At 38.4% G+C, this 17,146-nt stretch overlaps 1 non-coding gene and 2 pseudogenes across 1 annotated transcript; 2 read left to right on the plus strand and 1 right to left on the minus strand.

Moving 5' to 3' along the window:
• Positions 1–1,050: 1,050 nt before the first annotated feature.
• On the plus strand, positions 1,051–1,683 carry LOC125148062 (receptor of activated protein C kinase 1-like; annotated as a pseudogene).
• Positions 1,684–8,981: 7,298 nt separating this feature from the next.
• Positions 8,982–16,788, plus strand: LOC125147581 (phosphatidylinositol-glycan biosynthesis class X protein-like; annotated as a pseudogene).
• Positions 14,150–14,255, minus strand: LOC125148489 (U6 spliceosomal RNA). Its single transcript, XR_007145572.1, has one exon. It is a non-coding gene; the product is annotated as a U6 spliceosomal RNA (small nuclear RNA).
• Positions 16,789–17,146: the final 358 nt, after the last annotated feature.

Below are 17,146 nucleotides of genomic sequence, written 5' to 3' on the forward strand. Positions count from 1 at the left end.
AAGGAAAGATTCAGACCTTGGAAAAGGGAAGCAAGATACATCAAATGTCAGAAAAACATGAGATATTTTTGAAAGATATTGGTTCATAAATTTTAATTCTTCTTCTTTGTGACTGTGTAAAACTTCTCAAAGGAAATCTCTATATTTTGCCTTCTCTGACTTTTATACTTATAGTTTTGTCTTTTACAGGGTATATCCCTTTTTTTGGTGGGGTACAAAATGATGGATTTGCATATTTGTTTTAATGCTCCGTGAAACCAGAGTCTTTACTGGTAATAGCATGCCCATGCAAGATTACATTCTTCTCTGTAAGTTACAGTGTCTAGAAGATGGGAAAGGATTATAAATAGTATACATTAATAATGCTAACTTTAAAAAGATTTAGAAATAAGAAACTTACATACTTGCAATCTTTCATTTTAGCCTCCTCTCTTAAGACTTAGTTATTCTTTCTGAAATTTAGATTTTAATTTATATGATCTATACTAAAAGATAACATGTAATATCTGTTATATAAGAAGAAAAAAATAAGAAGATAATATTGAAGCCAGGACATCTTGCATAATAAGTGAAACATCAATACGCATCCACACTTGGCCAAACATCCACACTTGGCCAGTGGAGTGACTTGGAATAATACTTTTGAGAATGGATTTTGCATAATATGAAGGAAGAGCTGTTCATAGATTTTTGACCCAATAATTCCACTTCCAATTGGGAAAAAATTAAAATACCGAACAATTAGATAATATAAATTATGAATATCATGTAAATTATACATCTATTAGAAGGAATAGAATTATTAAATTATATTTTTATACTTATATTACGTATACATCTATTAAATTATATTTATGAAGATCATATGTGGAGAAAAGCTTTTATTTTTCAATATAAGTAAAAAAGCAAAAAGACAATTGTATTACTGGGATTTCACATGTGGATAACGCAAATACATTAGATGCAGTTCTCTCTTCCTCAGCAGGGCCCCATGCTGAGCCATCCCACTTCATCTTCATCATTGTGGAGACACCTGCACTTGCTGCCTCCATGACTGAGCAGATGACATTTCGTGGCATCCTCAAGGGCCACAATGGCTGGATGACCCAGATTGCCACCACTTCCCAGTTCCCGGACATGATACTATCTGCCTCTTGAGATAAGACCATTATCATGTGGAAGCTGACCAGGGATGAAACTAACTAGGGCATCCCACAGCATGTTCTTTAGGGTCATTCCCACTTTGTTAGTAATGTGGTCATACCCTCAGATGGGCAGTTTGCCCTCTCAGGCTCCTGGCATAGAACACTTTGGCTTTGGGACCTCACAGTGTGTACCACCACACACAGATTTGTAGGCCACACAAGGATGTGCTGAGTGGGGCCTTCTCTTCTGGCAACCCAGAAGTCTCTGGCTTCCGAGATAAAACCATCAAGCAGTGGAATACTCTGGGTGTATGCAAATACACTGTCCAGGATGAGAGCCATTTGGAGTAGGTGTCTTGCGTCTGCTTTACATCCAATAGAAGCAATCCCATCATTGTCTTCTGTGGCTGGGACAATCTGGTCAAGGTATGGAACCAAGCAAACTGCAAGCTGAAGACCAATCACACTGGCCACATGGGCTACCTGAACACTGTGATTGTCTCTCCAGATGGATCCCTCTGTGCTTCTTAGAAGCAAGGATGGCCAAGTCCATGCTGTAGGACCTCTATACTCTAGATGGTGGGGACATCATCAATGCCCTGTGCTTCAATCCTAACTAATATTGGCTCTATGTTGCCACAGGCCCCAGAATCAAGATCTGGGACTTAGAAGGCAAGGTAATTGTAGACGAACTGAAGCAGGAAGTTATCAATACTAGCAGCAAGACTGAGCCATCCCAGTGTACCTCTCCGGCCTGGTCTGTTGATGGACAGACTTTGTTTGCCTGCTACATGGACAACCTGGTGTGCATGTGGTAAGTGACCATCGGCACCCACTGGAAATATATGGCGGAGCTTTAGAAAGAAAAAATTGGTTTTCTGACTTAAAAAAAATACATTAGATGCAAACTGGAAGGAAATACTTATTTTAGGAAGGTAGAATTAAATGTGGCCTTTTATTTTTATTTTATTTTATTTTTTTATTTTATTTTTCCCCTTGTAACAAAATGTAAAAAAAATCTAAAAAGATCCTAGAAGGTCATATAATTTCTAGGAAATGACTACACAAACTACATTGAAATAAAATTGGCAAAAACCTTAACTAAAACCTGAAATGAAATAAACAAATGCCCATTGATTACACATAGAATTCCACTGTTAAACTTCACTTATTCTACCAATGTAAATATTTGCAACTCAGCTTTTGTGACCCTCCAGTGATATGTCCACTGTTTTCAAAAGCTGTTGAGAAATATTTGGAATTATATTTAGTACTGTTCAAGGTGTATCCAACATCACAGGAGGAAAAGGAGGGCGTAGATCACATAATTAAGGAAGGGGTGCTGCATCTAGAGGTATAGTATTCCCCCTTCATAGGCCAGATCCAGGGAGAGAAGCTGATCTGGGGAACACAGGCCAATATTACTACTCTAGCTCCCCTTGGGAGACAAGGCCCAGAGGCAGAGAGGTCAATATCTGGGAAACCAGGTGGATGCCTGCAGTGGTCAGGGAGGAGACCAGCAGGTCTGTGAATGAAACTATTTTAGGGCTTTTGTTTATATGGGACAAGAAACACAATTCAGAGTATATTAAGCATGTCAGACTATATTGGCTTATGTAACTAGGGAGTACATAATTTGTAGTTCAAATGACGTCAGCAGGATTTTTCTTTCTCTTTCTCTGTGTCTGTTTCCTTATACACTTTTTTAGATCAGCTTCTCTTTGTCTGTTGGCCTCTTTCTCTTACTTCATTTGGCCTTCTGCCAGGGGGTAGCTTTGCTGAGGACTGTCTCAGGTTTATGTCATTCATCTTAGAGACACCTCCCCCAAAATAAGAACTCCAGGAGGCTCCTTTCCTATTGTATTACATGCACAAATGGTGGTTTAGTTTCCTACACATGGTGGCTGTGAATTGTACTTACAAGTGAATGTTCATTGTTCAGGATGCTGTGCCTGGGGTGCTGTGGTTGGTGAAGTAAGGGCAGTCTTTGTATCTTATTAAAAATACTGACATTAAGAATCTCTCCTATCATTAGTGAAAAATTAGCCCCCAAATAATAAAGCATTGCAAAAACTGCCATCTTTTTTAAAAACCTTGTTTGCTAACCCGTGGCTTTCTATGGTATTTTAGGGAATAAAAGAGAGTTAAGTGAGTAACTTGAGTATACTTGGGAAAACATGCTATCCTTGTCTCAATATTTTTCTTTTATTTTAAACTCCCTGATTCTATAAAGCCTTCATTCCCCACCAGCCCTTCCCCCTTCCTGCACTTGGTGGTTCACATGGTGACAGCAGCTTCCTAGGATGGGGCTGGGGCAGGTCATTTGTAAGTTGAGTGTTTATAAGGTGGGAACTGTCTGTACTGCATTAGTCATTCAAATCTCAGCTTTTAAGTAGGTCAGTTGTCTCTTCTCTAATGGGGGAGTACTTGTTCTCTTAACATTCTGGCAAGCTTGTTTGCTTATTTTCTTCCCTGTCCAAGTCATACTGATGAATACATCCATCTTTTGATCTTTGGGAGGTATATGGAGCAGAAGGAAACCTTGTGATTGGAAAAGAGGAACAGTAGAAGAGAGTCAGACAAAGGTAGCCAAAGTCTGTTTTAATGATTCCAAAGTGATTCAATAATGTAGAAGACACTATCATGACAGTGAGCATCATCCACCCCGTAGCCAGTTTCTGTATGAAAGAAGAATGGACGATGGCTTTCCACTCTAAAAGTTCTTCCCAGCAGATTGTTAGAAGGGCCTTGACATCCTTGCTAGTTAGTATTCCTTGGGGTTAAGACATGTAGGACTTCTGTTTGAAAAGGCAAAAGTCCAAGTGTATAGGTCACGTCTTACTCATTTTTGTACCTTCTGCACCAGCTCCAGTGCCCAATAAATATTGAGGAAATGAGATGGCCAACATTATCAGCTAAGAATAGTTCATATTTAATATTTTTAGCAGATTAATTCTAGTTATTCATTTAGTCATTCAGCATAATTCTTCAATGATGAAGATTATAAAAATAACCCTTATTGTTTATGTACTATAAGTTAGGCAATGAGCTAAGTGTTTAGTGTCCATTATCTTAATCCTTACAACTCTATGAGATAGTTGCCATTAGTATTACCATTTTATAGGTCAAGAAGCCTAAGCTTCAAGAGGTTACATTATTTTTTCCATGCAAATGACTGATAAATGGCACAGGCAGCACTTGTCTATAAGACACTCTGATGCTTAAAGACTGTACTTTAAATCCCAGTGCTGTGGAATATTGGGAGATAATCCTTCCTGGCTATTTTGCATTTTTTTGCTTGTGTTAGAGAAACTGGGGTGTTTCTTCTGTAAAATTTCCTAGAGTCTGGACTTTTCTGATTGCATCCTTAAAGTATCACTTAATATTTTCACCTTTCCTCTGTATTTTCTGTCCATTGGTAGTCATATATAGAAGCTTGATCAAATTTCAGCTCAACTTTTTTGGTCAAACCGACTAAATAAGTGGTATTGTGTTCTTTCATATGCAGGAGACCTGTACTATTAGGGGCTCTCTTTTCTATGGTATTAGCAAGCATTCATACTGAATATCTGGTTCAACTAGTTGTGCTTTTTTAAGTTTATTTATTTATTTTGAGAGAGAGACAGAGATAGCCTGAGTGGGGAGGGGCAGAGAGAGAGGGAGAGAGAAGGAATCCCAAGAAGGCTCCCTGTTGCCGGCACAGAGCTCGAGCTCAGGGCTCAAACTCATGAAACTGTGGGATAATGACCTAAGCCAAAACGAAGAGTCAGACACTTAGCAGACTGAGCCACCCAGGAGTCCCTCAACTAGTTCTGAGGCTGCAGAATAGTGATTTTCTATCATACTAATTATATATATGTATGTAGTGTCGGGGTGTGTGTGTGTGTGTGTGCATATAAACATTTTTACCTACTAGCTAAAATACTTCTGTGAAGAGAAACTTTCCCTTATCCATTATTTGGTTACTTAACAGTGTGCTTTGTTTGGGGAGGGCACAAAGAACACCTGACTCTTTCCTTTTCAAAATAATGATTTAGCTCCCAAGGATCTTCCCTGGTTATCAATTAATTGTTTTTATTATGATTATGAACTCACAGATTTAAATATATATGATGGTTTTTAATGTATTGCAGTTCTTGTTGATGACAAAATCATCTCGCATTTTATATCTCTGTGCCTCTGCAGGTTGGCTCCGGAGTCATTTGGCACAACCCAAAGAGGTGTTTGATAACTTCTTTACTCTCCTGCATGACAAGATGTCCCAGCTCACCTTTTAAAGTTTCCTGCCCAGACTTGGAATTGTCATTTCTCCTAAGTGGAAAATGATATCTGGAGCCTCCCAGTTTTTATATTGGCATCTAATTTAAGGCAAAAACCATGACTCTGGCCTGGATTCAGCCTGTGGCTAGTCTGGTCCTGACCTCTGGCCAGACTTAAGTAATAGCAAAGACAAAGGATGGATCATAAAGATTTTTTTTTCAACTGTTTTTATTGTGGTAAAATACACATGACAAAATTTACCATCCTACCCATTTTAATTGTACAATTCAGTGGCATTAAATACACTCATAATGTGCAACCGTCACCACCATCCGTATCTCTATGACTTTCATCTTGTAAAACTGAAACTTTATCCTTATTAAACAATAACTCATCTTTTCACTGACAGCTACCATTCTTCATTCTGTCTCCATGATTTTGACTAATCTAAGCCCCTCGTACAAGTGGAATCAATCAGTATTTGTCTTTCTGTGGTTGATTTATTTTACTTGGCATAATGTCCTCCAGGTTTACCCATATTGCAGCATAGTTCAGAAAATTCATTGTTTTTAAGGCTGAATAATATTCCATTGTATGAATTATCACATTTTACTTATCTATTCATTCTTCAATGGACACTTGAGTTGCTTCCACATTTTAGCTATTTTTTTTAATGTTTACTTATTTTTGAGAGACAGAGACAGAGAGAGACAGAGAGTGAATGGGGGAGAGGCAGGGAGAGAGGGAGACACAGAATCCAAAGCAGGCTCCAGGCTCTGAGCTGTCAGCACAGAGCCCAATGTGGGGCTTGAACCCATGAACCAAGAGCTCATGACCTGAGCCGAAGTCAGATGCTTAACTGACTGAGCCACCTAGGTGCTCCCACATTTTAACTATTGTGGATAACGCTGCTCTGAACATGAGTGTGCCAATATATTTTTGAGGCCCTGTTTTCAATTCTTTTGGTGTATATCTAGAAGTAGAATTGCTGGGTTATATGGTAATTCTATTGTTAATTTTTTGAGGCACCTTTATTCTCTTTTCCACAGCATCTATATATTCCCATCAAGAATACAGAATGCTTTCATGGGCTCTTGGGTGGCTTAGTTGGTTAAGCATCTGACTCGGCTCAGGTCATGATCTTGCAGCTCGTGGGTTCAAGCCCCATGTTGGGCTCTGTGCTGACAGCTTAGATCCTGGAGCCTGCTTTGGATTCTCTCTGCCCCTCTTCCGCTCACGCTCTGTCTCTGTCTCTCTCAAAAATAAATAAACATTAAAAATAATTAAAAATAAAAGAATGCAGAATGGTTTCAATTCCTCCACATGCTCTCCAACACTTGTTATTTTCTGGGATTTTCTGGCATTGTTATCCAAAATGTAGTAATTGGTGTGAGGTTGTATCTCATTATTGGTTTTTTTTTTTTCAATTTTGATTTCAGTATACTTAACATAGAGTGTTATATTAATTTCATGTGTACACTATAGTGATTTAACAATTCCATAGGTTACTCAGTACTTACCAAGACAGGCTCTCCCAGGTAGGCTCCGTGCTGCCAGCACAGAGCCCGATGCAGGGCTTAAACTCACTGTGAGATCATGACCTCAGTTGAGATCAAGAGTCCTACTAAGCCACTCAAGTACCCCAGTGACTCTTTTCTTAATGTTTTTTTTTTATTTGTTTTGAGAGAGAGAGAGAGAGAGAGAGAGAGAGAGAGAGAGAATGAGCAGGGGAGGGGCAGAGAGAGAGAGCACATGAGGATCCAAAGCACCACTAGTGCAGGGCCTGATGCAGGGTTTCAACTTAAGAACTATGAGATCATGACATGAGCCAAAACCAAGAGTCAGGCACTTAACCAACTGAGCCACCCAAGCACCCCAAGATAAATGTCTCTCAGTCCCCATCATCTATTTCACACATCCCCCTACCCAGCTCTCCTCTGGTAATCATTAGTTTGTTCTCTATAGCTAAGAGTCTGTTTCTTGGTTTGCCTTTTTCTCTCTTTTTTCCCCCTTTGCTCATTTGTTTTGTTTCTTAAATTCTACATAAGAGTAAAATCATGTGGTATTTCTTTCTTTGACTGACTTATCTTGCTTACCACTATCTGAGATCAAGAGCTACACACTCTACCAACTAAGCCAGCCAGGCGCCCCATCTTCTTTATCCATTCATCCATCAGTGAATACTTGGCCTCCTTCCATAATTTGGCTATTGTAAATAATGCTGCAATAAACATTGAGGTATGTATATATTTTTGATTAATGTTTTCATATTCTTTGGGTAAATACCCAGTATTGGAATTACTGGATCATATGGTGGTTCTATTTTTAATGTTTTGAGGAACCTCTGTAATGTCTTCCACAGTGGCTGCAACAGTTTGCTTTCCCACCAACAGTGCATGAGGGTTCCTATTAGTCCATATCCTTGTCAACACTTGTTTCTTACGTTCTTGATGTTAGCCATTCTGACAGGTATGATGTGATATCTCATTGTGGTTTTGTTTTGCATTTCGCAGATGATGAGTGATGTTGAGCATCTTTTCATGCATCTGCTGGCTATCTGTGCGTCTTCTTTGGAGGAATGTCCGTCCAAGTCTTCTGTTCATTTTTAATAGGATTATTATTATTTTGGGGGGTGTTCAGTCATATAAGTTCTTCATGTGTTTTGATACTAACCCTTTATCTGATATGTCATTTGCAAATGTCTTCTCCCATTCCATAGGTTGCCTTTTAGTTTTGTTGATTGTTTCCTTTGCTGTGCAGAAGCTTTTTATTTTGATGTAGTCTTAATAGTTATTTTTGCTTTTGTTTCCCTTGCCTCAGGGGACCAATCTGAACAAGTTGCTATGGCTGATGTCAGAGAAATTACTGCCTGTGCTCTCTTCTAGGATTTTTATGGTTTCAGGTCTCACATTTAGTTCATCCATTTTGAATTTATTTTTGTGTTTGGTGTAAGAAAGTGGTCCAATTTCATTCTTCTGCATGTAGCTGTCTGGTTTTCCTGGCATTATTTCTTGAAGAGACTGTCCTTTTCCCATTGGACATTCTTTCTTGCTTTGTTGAAGATTAATTGACCGTATAGTGGTGGGTTTATTTCTGGATCATCTCTTCTGTTCCATTGATCTGTGTGTCTATTTTTGTGCCAGTATCATACTGTTTTGATTACTACAGCTTTGTAATATAAACTGAAATCCAGAATTGTGATGCCTCCAGCTTTGCTTTTTCTTTTTCAAGATTGCTTTGGCTATTTTGGAAGTCTTTTGTGATTCCATGAAAATTGTAGGATTGTTTGTTTTAGTTCTATGAAAAATGCTGTTGGTATTTTGATAGGGATTGCATTAAATGTGTAGATTGTGGGGCGCCTGGGTGGCTCAGTTGTTAAGCCACTGACTTAGGCTAAGGTCATAATCTCGTGGCTGGTGAGTTTGAGCCCCATGTGGGGCCCTGTGCTGTCAGCTCAGAGCCTGCAGCCTGCTTCTGATTCTGTGTCTCCCTTTCTCTGTGTTCCTCCCCTGCTCATGCTCTGTCTCTCTCTTTCAAAAATAAATAAACATTTGAAAAATGTGTAGATTGCAAGGAATGGTGGGGGAGCAAACAAGGTGGCTGAGGCTGCTGCCTCCACCTGCCAGAACTTTCCTGTTGGCCAGAGCTGGAGGAACCAAGGGACTAGGAGGACCTCAGGCGTGCATCAGCAAGCCTTCCATCAGGGTCACTAACTTGCCAGTAGCATGCTCTAGGAGCACCATGCTGCGTGCGCTTGCTCCTCCACCTGTGTTTCTTTGTGTGCTCCTCTAGGAAGCACATTCTCTAGTGTCCTGGCTGACAAGGCTATGGGCGTCCGGGCAGTGGCCTGGCTGTTCCTCTGGGAGGTGGCTGGGCTCACCGGCATACCAGCCACAGCCTACACTGCTATCTCCCACTGACCCTGGCATAAGGACTCTTGCTCTGAAATTATTTTGAATAAGTTTTGAAAGATGGGTCCCATAGAGACCTTTTAATAACAGTGAAATTTGGAGAAATTGTTGAGGACTGATGGACCTGCCAACTCTTAATTAAACAGTACATCCTGGACTTTTTGTGGATCCATATGAGTTAGCTTCATTATGACAGAAACATAACTGAGGCAATGATGGTTTCAGAAAATTTTAATATAGGAGCTCCCAATTAGTAGTCCAAAAAATCTAAAGTTCTAATATATGCCAGACAAGACTCACAGTATATTGTTGCCAAGCTTTTTCACCTGTGCACTATTGCTATCATCGGCCATGTAGTAAAGATGGAAAAACCTTTATTGCAGTCAATAACCCGGATTTATTGATGTATTGTCACCAAGAATTTCCAATTTTGAAATGCTGGGCTCAGTCCGAAGTGGCAGTTCCTTGTGCCTTGAAGAAAAAGGACATCTGCCAAAGGAGCAATCTGAAATCTAGATCAGTATATAAGAATGTGGCTTTACAGGTTCCAGTGAGACCGGCCCTACACACCTCTTCAGTAGGTTCTGTGACTCTGCTCATTACCATCCCATGTTCTACTTTGGTCCTTGTGGCTGTTTTCAAATATGCCCATTTCCCCTGTAAGCTATATGGAATTAAATGCTTTCCATAAACTAAAATAAGATCTATTTACTTATCTTCATTTCGGTTAGGAAAAGGAATTGTTTTATGGATTAGAGACAAATTATTCTCATTTTGTGAGTAGAAACACTTTAATTTCAGCTAAAAATGGAGAAAATCCTCACAAACAAGAATAGATAATTTGAAAGAAAAAAATAAAATGTGTAGATTTCTTTGGGTAGTATAGGCATTTTATTGATATTTGTTCTTCCAATCCTTGAGCATGAAATATCTTTCCATTTCTTTGTGTGCTCTTCAACTTCTTTCATCAGTGTTTTATAGTTTTCAGAGTACAGATCTTTTACCTTTTTAGTGAGGTTTATTCCTAGATATCTTACTATTTTGGGTGCAGTTGTAAATGAGATTTTTTTTTAAATTTCTCTTTCTACTCCTTCATTACTGGTGTATAGAAATGCAACAGGTTCTGTATGTTGATTTTGTATCCTGCAATTTTACTGAATTCTTTTATCAGTTCTAGTAGTGTTCTGGTAGAGTCTGTCAGGTTTTCTATACATAGTATCATGTCATCTGTAAATAGTGAAAGTTTTACTTCTTTCTTATCAATTTGGGTGCTTTTTATTTCTTTTTGTTGTCTGATTAATGTGGCTAGGACTTCCAGTACTATGTTGAATAAAAGTGGTGAGAGTGAACATCCTTGTTTGTTCCTCACCTTAGGGGAAAGATTCTCAGGTTTTCCCCATTGAAGATGATGTTAGCTTGTGGGGTTTTCATATATGGCCTTTATTATGTTGAGGAATGTTCCCTCTAAACCTACTTTGTTGAGGGTTTTTATCATGAAAGGATGTTGTACCTTTTTTTTTTAAAGTTTATTTATTTTTATTGAGAGAGAGTACCAGCAGGGGAGAGACAGAGAGGGAGTCCCAGCCGTCCCAGGATGTTGTACTTTGTAAAATGCTTTTTCTATGTCTATTGAAATGATCATATGATTTGGGGCGCCTGGGTGGCTCAGTCAATTCAGTGTCTGACTCTTGAGTTCAGCTCAGGTTATGATCCTAGGGTCATGGGATCGAGCCCTGCATAAGGGTTTGCACTGAACATGGAGCCTGCTGAAGTTTCTCTTTCTCTCTCCTTCTGCCCATCTCCCCCACATGTGTTTTCTCTCTAAAATAAAAAATAAATAAAATAAAATAGAATAAATAAATTCTCAAAAAAAAGAAATGATCATATGGTTCTTAATATTTCTCTGATTAATGTGATATCACATTGATTGCGAATATTGAACCATCTTTGCAACCCAGGAATAAATTCCACTTGATTTTGGTGAATGATTTTTTAAATGTATTATTAGATTCGGTGTGCTAGTATTTCGTTGAGAATTTTTGCATCTATGTTCATCAGAGATATTGGCCTGTAGTCTTCTCTTTTTGTGGAGTCTTTATTTGGTTTTGGTATCAAGGTAATGCTGGTCTCATAGAATGAATTTGGAAGTTTTCCTTCCTTTCCTATTTTTTGGAATAGTTTGAGAAGAATAGGTATTAACTCTTCTGAGATGTTTGGTAAAATTTGCCTGTGATGGCATCTGGTCCTGAACTTTTGTTTGGAGTTTTTTGATTACTGTTTGAATTTCCTTGCTGATAATCAGTCTGTTCAAAATTTCTATTTCTTCTTGTTTCAGTTTTGGTAGGTTACATGTTTCTAGAAATTTATCCAATACTTCTAGTTGTCCGATTTGTTGGCATATAGTTTTTTGTAATATTTTCTTATAATTGGTTGTTTTCCTGTGGTGTGTTATTTCTGCTCTCTCATTTGTGATTTTATTAATTTGAGTCTTTCTCCTTTTTTCTTGATAAATTTGGCTAGAGGTTTATAAATCTTATTGATTTTTTTTTCAAGGGATCAGCTCCTGGTTTCATTGATTTGTTCTATTGTTTTTTGTTTGTTTCTATATCATTAATTTCTGCTCTAATCTTTATTATTTCCTTCCTTCTGCTGATTTTAGTTTTGTTTGTTGTATTTTTCTAGCTCCTTTAGGTGTAAGGTCAGGTTGTATTTGAGATTTTTCTTACTTCTTTAGGTAGACATTTATTGCTATAAACTTGCCTCTTAGAACTGCTTTTGCTGTATTGCAGAGGTTTTGAAAGGTTGTGTTTTCATTCTCCTTTGTTTTCATGTACTTTTTGATTTTTTCTTTGGTTTTTTGATTGACCCATTCAGTGTTTTTTGTACGTTATTTAACCTCCATGTATTTGTGGTCTTTCCATATTTTTTCTTGTGATTTAATTCTAGTATCATGGCGTTGTGGTCAGAAAAAGTGCATGGCATGACTCTGATCCCTTTGAATTTGTTGAGACTTGTTTTGTGGCCTAATATGTGAGCTCTTGTGGAGTGTTCTATGTGCACATGGAAAGAATGTGTATTCTGTTTTAGGATAGAAAGTTCTGAATATATTTGTTAAATTCATCTTTTGTAGTGTGTTATTCAAAGCCATTGTTTCCTTGTTTATTTTATGTTTCGATGATCATCCATGGATGTACATAGGGTGTTAAAGTCTTCTACTATTATTGTATTATTATTGATTAATTCCTGTATGTTTGTCATTAACTGTTTTATGTATTTAGTTGTTCGTATGTTGGATGTATAAATATTTACAATCGTTATATCTTATTGTTGGATTGTCCCCTTTATCATAGTTCCCCTCTTTATCTCTTGTTTTAGTCTCTGTGTGTTTTTCTTGTATTTTTATTTCACTTATTTTTTAAATTTACATCCAAGTTAGTTAGCATATAGTACAACAATGATTTCAGGAGTAGATTCCTTAATGCCCTTACCCATTTATTCCATCCTCCCTCCCACAACCCCTCTGGAAACACTCTGTTTGTTCTCCATATTTAAGAGTCTCTTCTGTTTTGTCCCCCTCCCTGTTTTTATATTATTTTTGCTTCCCTTCCCATATGTTCATCTGTTTTGTCTCTTAAAGTCCTCATATGAGTGAAGTCATATGATATTTGTCTTTCTCTGACTGACTAATTTCACTTAGCATAATACCCTCCAGTTCCATCCATGTAGTTGCAAATGGCAAGATTTCATTCTTTTTGATTGCTGAGTAATACTCCATTGTATATATATACTACATCTTCTTTATCCATTCACCCATCAATGGACATTTGGGCTCTTTCCATACTTTGGCTATTGTTGATAGTGCTGCTATAAACATTGGGGTGCATGTGCCCCTTTGAAACAGCACACCTGTATATTCCTTGGATAAACACCTAGTAGTGCAATTGCTGGGTCATAGGGTAGCTCTATTTTTAATTTTTTGAGGAACCTCCATACTGTTTTCCAGAGTGACTGCACCAGTTTGCATTCCCACAAGCAGTGCAAAAGAGATCCTTTCTCTGCATCCTTTCCAACGTCTGTTGCTGCCTGAATTGTTATTGTTACAGGTGTGAGGTAGTATCGCATTGTGGTTTTGATTTGTATTTCCCAGGTGATGAGTGATGTTGAGCATTTTTTCATGTGTCAGTTGGTCATCTGGATGTCTTCTTTGGAGAAGTGTCTATTCATGCCTTTTGCCCATTTCTTCACTGGATTATTTGTTTTTTGGGTGTTGAGTTTGATAAGTTCTTTATAGATTTTGGATAGTAACCCTTTATCTGATATGTCGTTTGTAAATATCTTCTCCCATTCTGTCGGTTGGCTTTTAGTTTTGCTGATTGTCTCCTTTGCTATGCAGAAGCTTTTTATTATAATGAGTTCCCAAAAGCTCATTTTTGCTTTTGTTTCCCTTGTCTCTGGAGACGTGTTGAGTAAGAAGTTGCTGCAGCCAAGATCAAAGAGGTTTTTGCCTGCTTTCTCCTCGAGGATTTTGATGGCTTCCTGTCTTACATTTAGATCTTTCATCCATTTTGAGTTTATTTTTGTGTATGGTGTAAGGAAAGAGTCCAGGTTCATTTTTGTGCATGTCACTGTCCAGTTTTTCCAGCACCACTTGCTGAAGAGACTGTCTTCATTCCATTGGGTATTCTTTCCTGCTTTATCAAAGATGAGTTTGCCATACTTTTGTGGGTCCATTTGTGGGTTCTCTATTCTGTTCCATTGATCTGAGTGTCTGTTTTTGTTCTAGTACCATACTGTCATGATCATTACAGCTTTGTAATACAGCTTGAAGTCTGGAAAAATATGGAAGTTCCATGAGTTTGCATGTCATCCTTGTGCAGGGGCCGTGCTAATCTTCTCTGTGTCATTCCAATTTTAGTATATGTGCTGCCAAAGTGAGTACGTTAGTCTTTGTTTTAAAGTGTATTTTGTCTGATACAAGTCTTTTCCTTTCTCTTCTTGCCCATACTACTTATGATGTTGGTTTGACCACCATGCAGAGTCAAAATAACAGAGGCTCTGTCAGAATTAAAGTTTACTTCTCTCTCACAGTAATATGATGGTAGGCAGATGGTCCTGGGTTTATAGGAAGTTTTGTTCCTTGAGGACATCCAGGGACCTGGGTTCCTTCTGTTTTGTTGTTCCACCATTCCTTGGGTTTTACCCTCCTCCAGATATTTGAAACTGGTTTATCAGCCCCCATGGAAGGGGAAAAAGGGAGTAGAGACCAGGGGACTCACTTTTAAGACAGGGAGTTTTAAAGAGTTGCATGCGTCACCCCTGCTTACATTCTATTGGCCAGTACTTAGGTCAGTCCTGTGGTCAAGGCTAGGTGGAAGGGATGTTGTGCTATGCAATCTCTACATGGGCAGGGGAATGATATTACAAAAATATAGAAAGAGTGAATGAGTATTGGGGAGACATTTAGCAATATCTTATATTCTTTCAAGTCACACCTCTCCCCTCTCAAAAATATGCCCTTGCATTCTCTCTACTTAAGGAAGAAAAGTGGGTCTTTGTTGTGCCAGAAAGAGAGAGCCACATCAGACTTTGCATGGAGGCAGTGTTAACAGTGGTGGGGTGGGTCTGGTGGTGAACACCCCTGGAACAGTATGTAAGTCCTAAGAACACACCTGGAGGCAGGGGAGGTCGGTAAGCTGCAGAGGTGCTGACAGCAAAATTTGGCTGCTTCACAAAGAACTGCCAAGAGCAAGTTCTTTGTCTAAGCCCTGGTTTATCTAACTCTAAGCCTAAAAACCATTCTGCCAAAACCATTTTGCTTTCTCTCTAAGATTATAAACACTTGAAGTCAGTGCAAGTGTCCTTATTATGCAAGGATGAGTGCATTTTTTACAAATGACATTGTGCTTCGGAAAGCAAGTTCAACTCTGATGTTTGCCAAGGTAAATAGTTCATTTATTAGAAATAAAGAGCCAATGTATCTCATCCTTAACTGAATTTAAGTGAAGTAAGCTGAAATTCCTTTGTTCTTGACAGGACACTGATATGCATTTTCATCTCCTTTTCTGTGCTATTGATATTTTGAGTGTGTACAACTCTTTAAACTTGTTTCCTCTTGCCAGTAAAGTTTGAAGCAATTAAGCACACTACCCTTCTTTATTAATCTTTCACATATGGGGAGAGCAAGAAATATAGAGAACATTTTTATTTCCTGGGAGCTTTATTTCTAGATTCCTTATTTTCTGTCTGAAAGAATGGTCTTTGATTTCCTCTAAGTCAAAAACAACCAAAGTAAGAAGTTTTGTACAGGATTTAAATGCGACTGAAGTTGTGTTAGAAGCTTGCAAACAGGCATCAGGAAGGAGCCTGGGTTTGATTCTGATTTTGCTGCTTTTACTAATTGTGTGAATTTAGGTTAGTCATTTGACCTCTTCGAGGCTCATAGTCCTTGTCCAAAAAGTAGGAAAAATGATCTGTACCCCATTTGGGTTGTTATTTGAGTTAAATCATAGTTACACTGCTTACTAACTGTGTGGCCTTAGTTAAGTTACTAAAGCTCTCATGTCTCAATTTCCTCATCCATAACATGGGGTAATAATAGTACCTGCTACATAAAGTTTTCAGGAGTGCTTAGAACAGTGCCTGGGACATGGTAAGCTTTATATAAATGTTAGCTGCTGTTGCTGTTCTGTGACTATGTAATAGCCACCTGTGTGCACTGGGCTTGGCTAGGACATTGACAAGATAAGAAAGGGAATCAGTTTGCAGTCTGGTTGTTCAGTGCAGGCTGGCATTCTTAAGGGTTCCTATATTTATAGGGAGCAGTGACTGTGGAAACTGGTCAGAGGCGAGAGCTACACTAACCTTTCAAGGTAACTGCTGATGATGCATCAGAGAGAGTACAGTGCCACAAAATTTTGCTTAAAAAGGAAAAAATCTTACAGTGCAAATATATTTTTAGGGCCAAAATGCCACAAATGTATAAATAGGAATAATCCCACAGGTGGATTCTGGTGAAATCCATCCAGTGATATGTCTTATTTCTTTTAAACATTCTTATTCTGGGGGTGCATGGGTGGCTCAGTCAGTTAAGCCTCCAACTTCATGAAGTTCAGGTCATGATCTTGCAGTTCATGGGTTCAAGCCCGGCATTGGGCTCTGGGCTGACCACTCAGAGCTTGGAGTCTACTTCAGATTCTGTGTCTCCCTCTCTCTCTGCCCCTCCCCCCACTCATGCGCTCTCTCTCTCTCTCTCTCTCTCTCTCTCAAAATGAATAAACATTAAAAAATTTTAAACATTCTTATTCTGTTCCTTATTATTATTTTGAATTTTATTCCTTATAGCCCTTTTTAATGTCAACCCCATCCTCCTCTTCAGGTGCATGGTTTATTTTCCTTCATCTATAAAGAACCGTTTCTGGGATGAGGGGTTCAAACAATACACAGATGCAGATCTGCATGTTAACAGAAAATAGCAGGTAAAATGTTTCACAGGGGACTCTTATCAGACTCTATTTTAGGGAGATTTCACTCAAAAGGCTACCCAAATATGCACAATTCTTCTACACCCCCCTCCAACTGACTCATTTCCCCCTACTTTTCAAATTCAACATCTTCAAAGACATTTAGTTCAAGAAATAGGGGCAGCATCTGATTTGAGAAAACATGCATTTTTTAGCTCAGAAAACTGTGTTGTCATTTTTCTTTTAGCTTTCTTTAAGTTATTTCCTTGATCCTGGAAGAAGGTGGAGATTTACAACACATTTTATTGGTACTTTTCTCCATCACACAGATGATAAATTATTGAGAAGCCATTTGGTCTATAAAAATGAA

Source organism: Prionailurus viverrinus, chromosome D2 (assembly GCF_022837055.1).
Source record: "Prionailurus viverrinus isolate Anna chromosome D2, UM_Priviv_1.0, whole genome shotgun sequence".
Classification (NCBI taxonomy): Eukaryota; Metazoa; Chordata; class Mammalia; order Carnivora; family Felidae; genus Prionailurus; species Prionailurus viverrinus.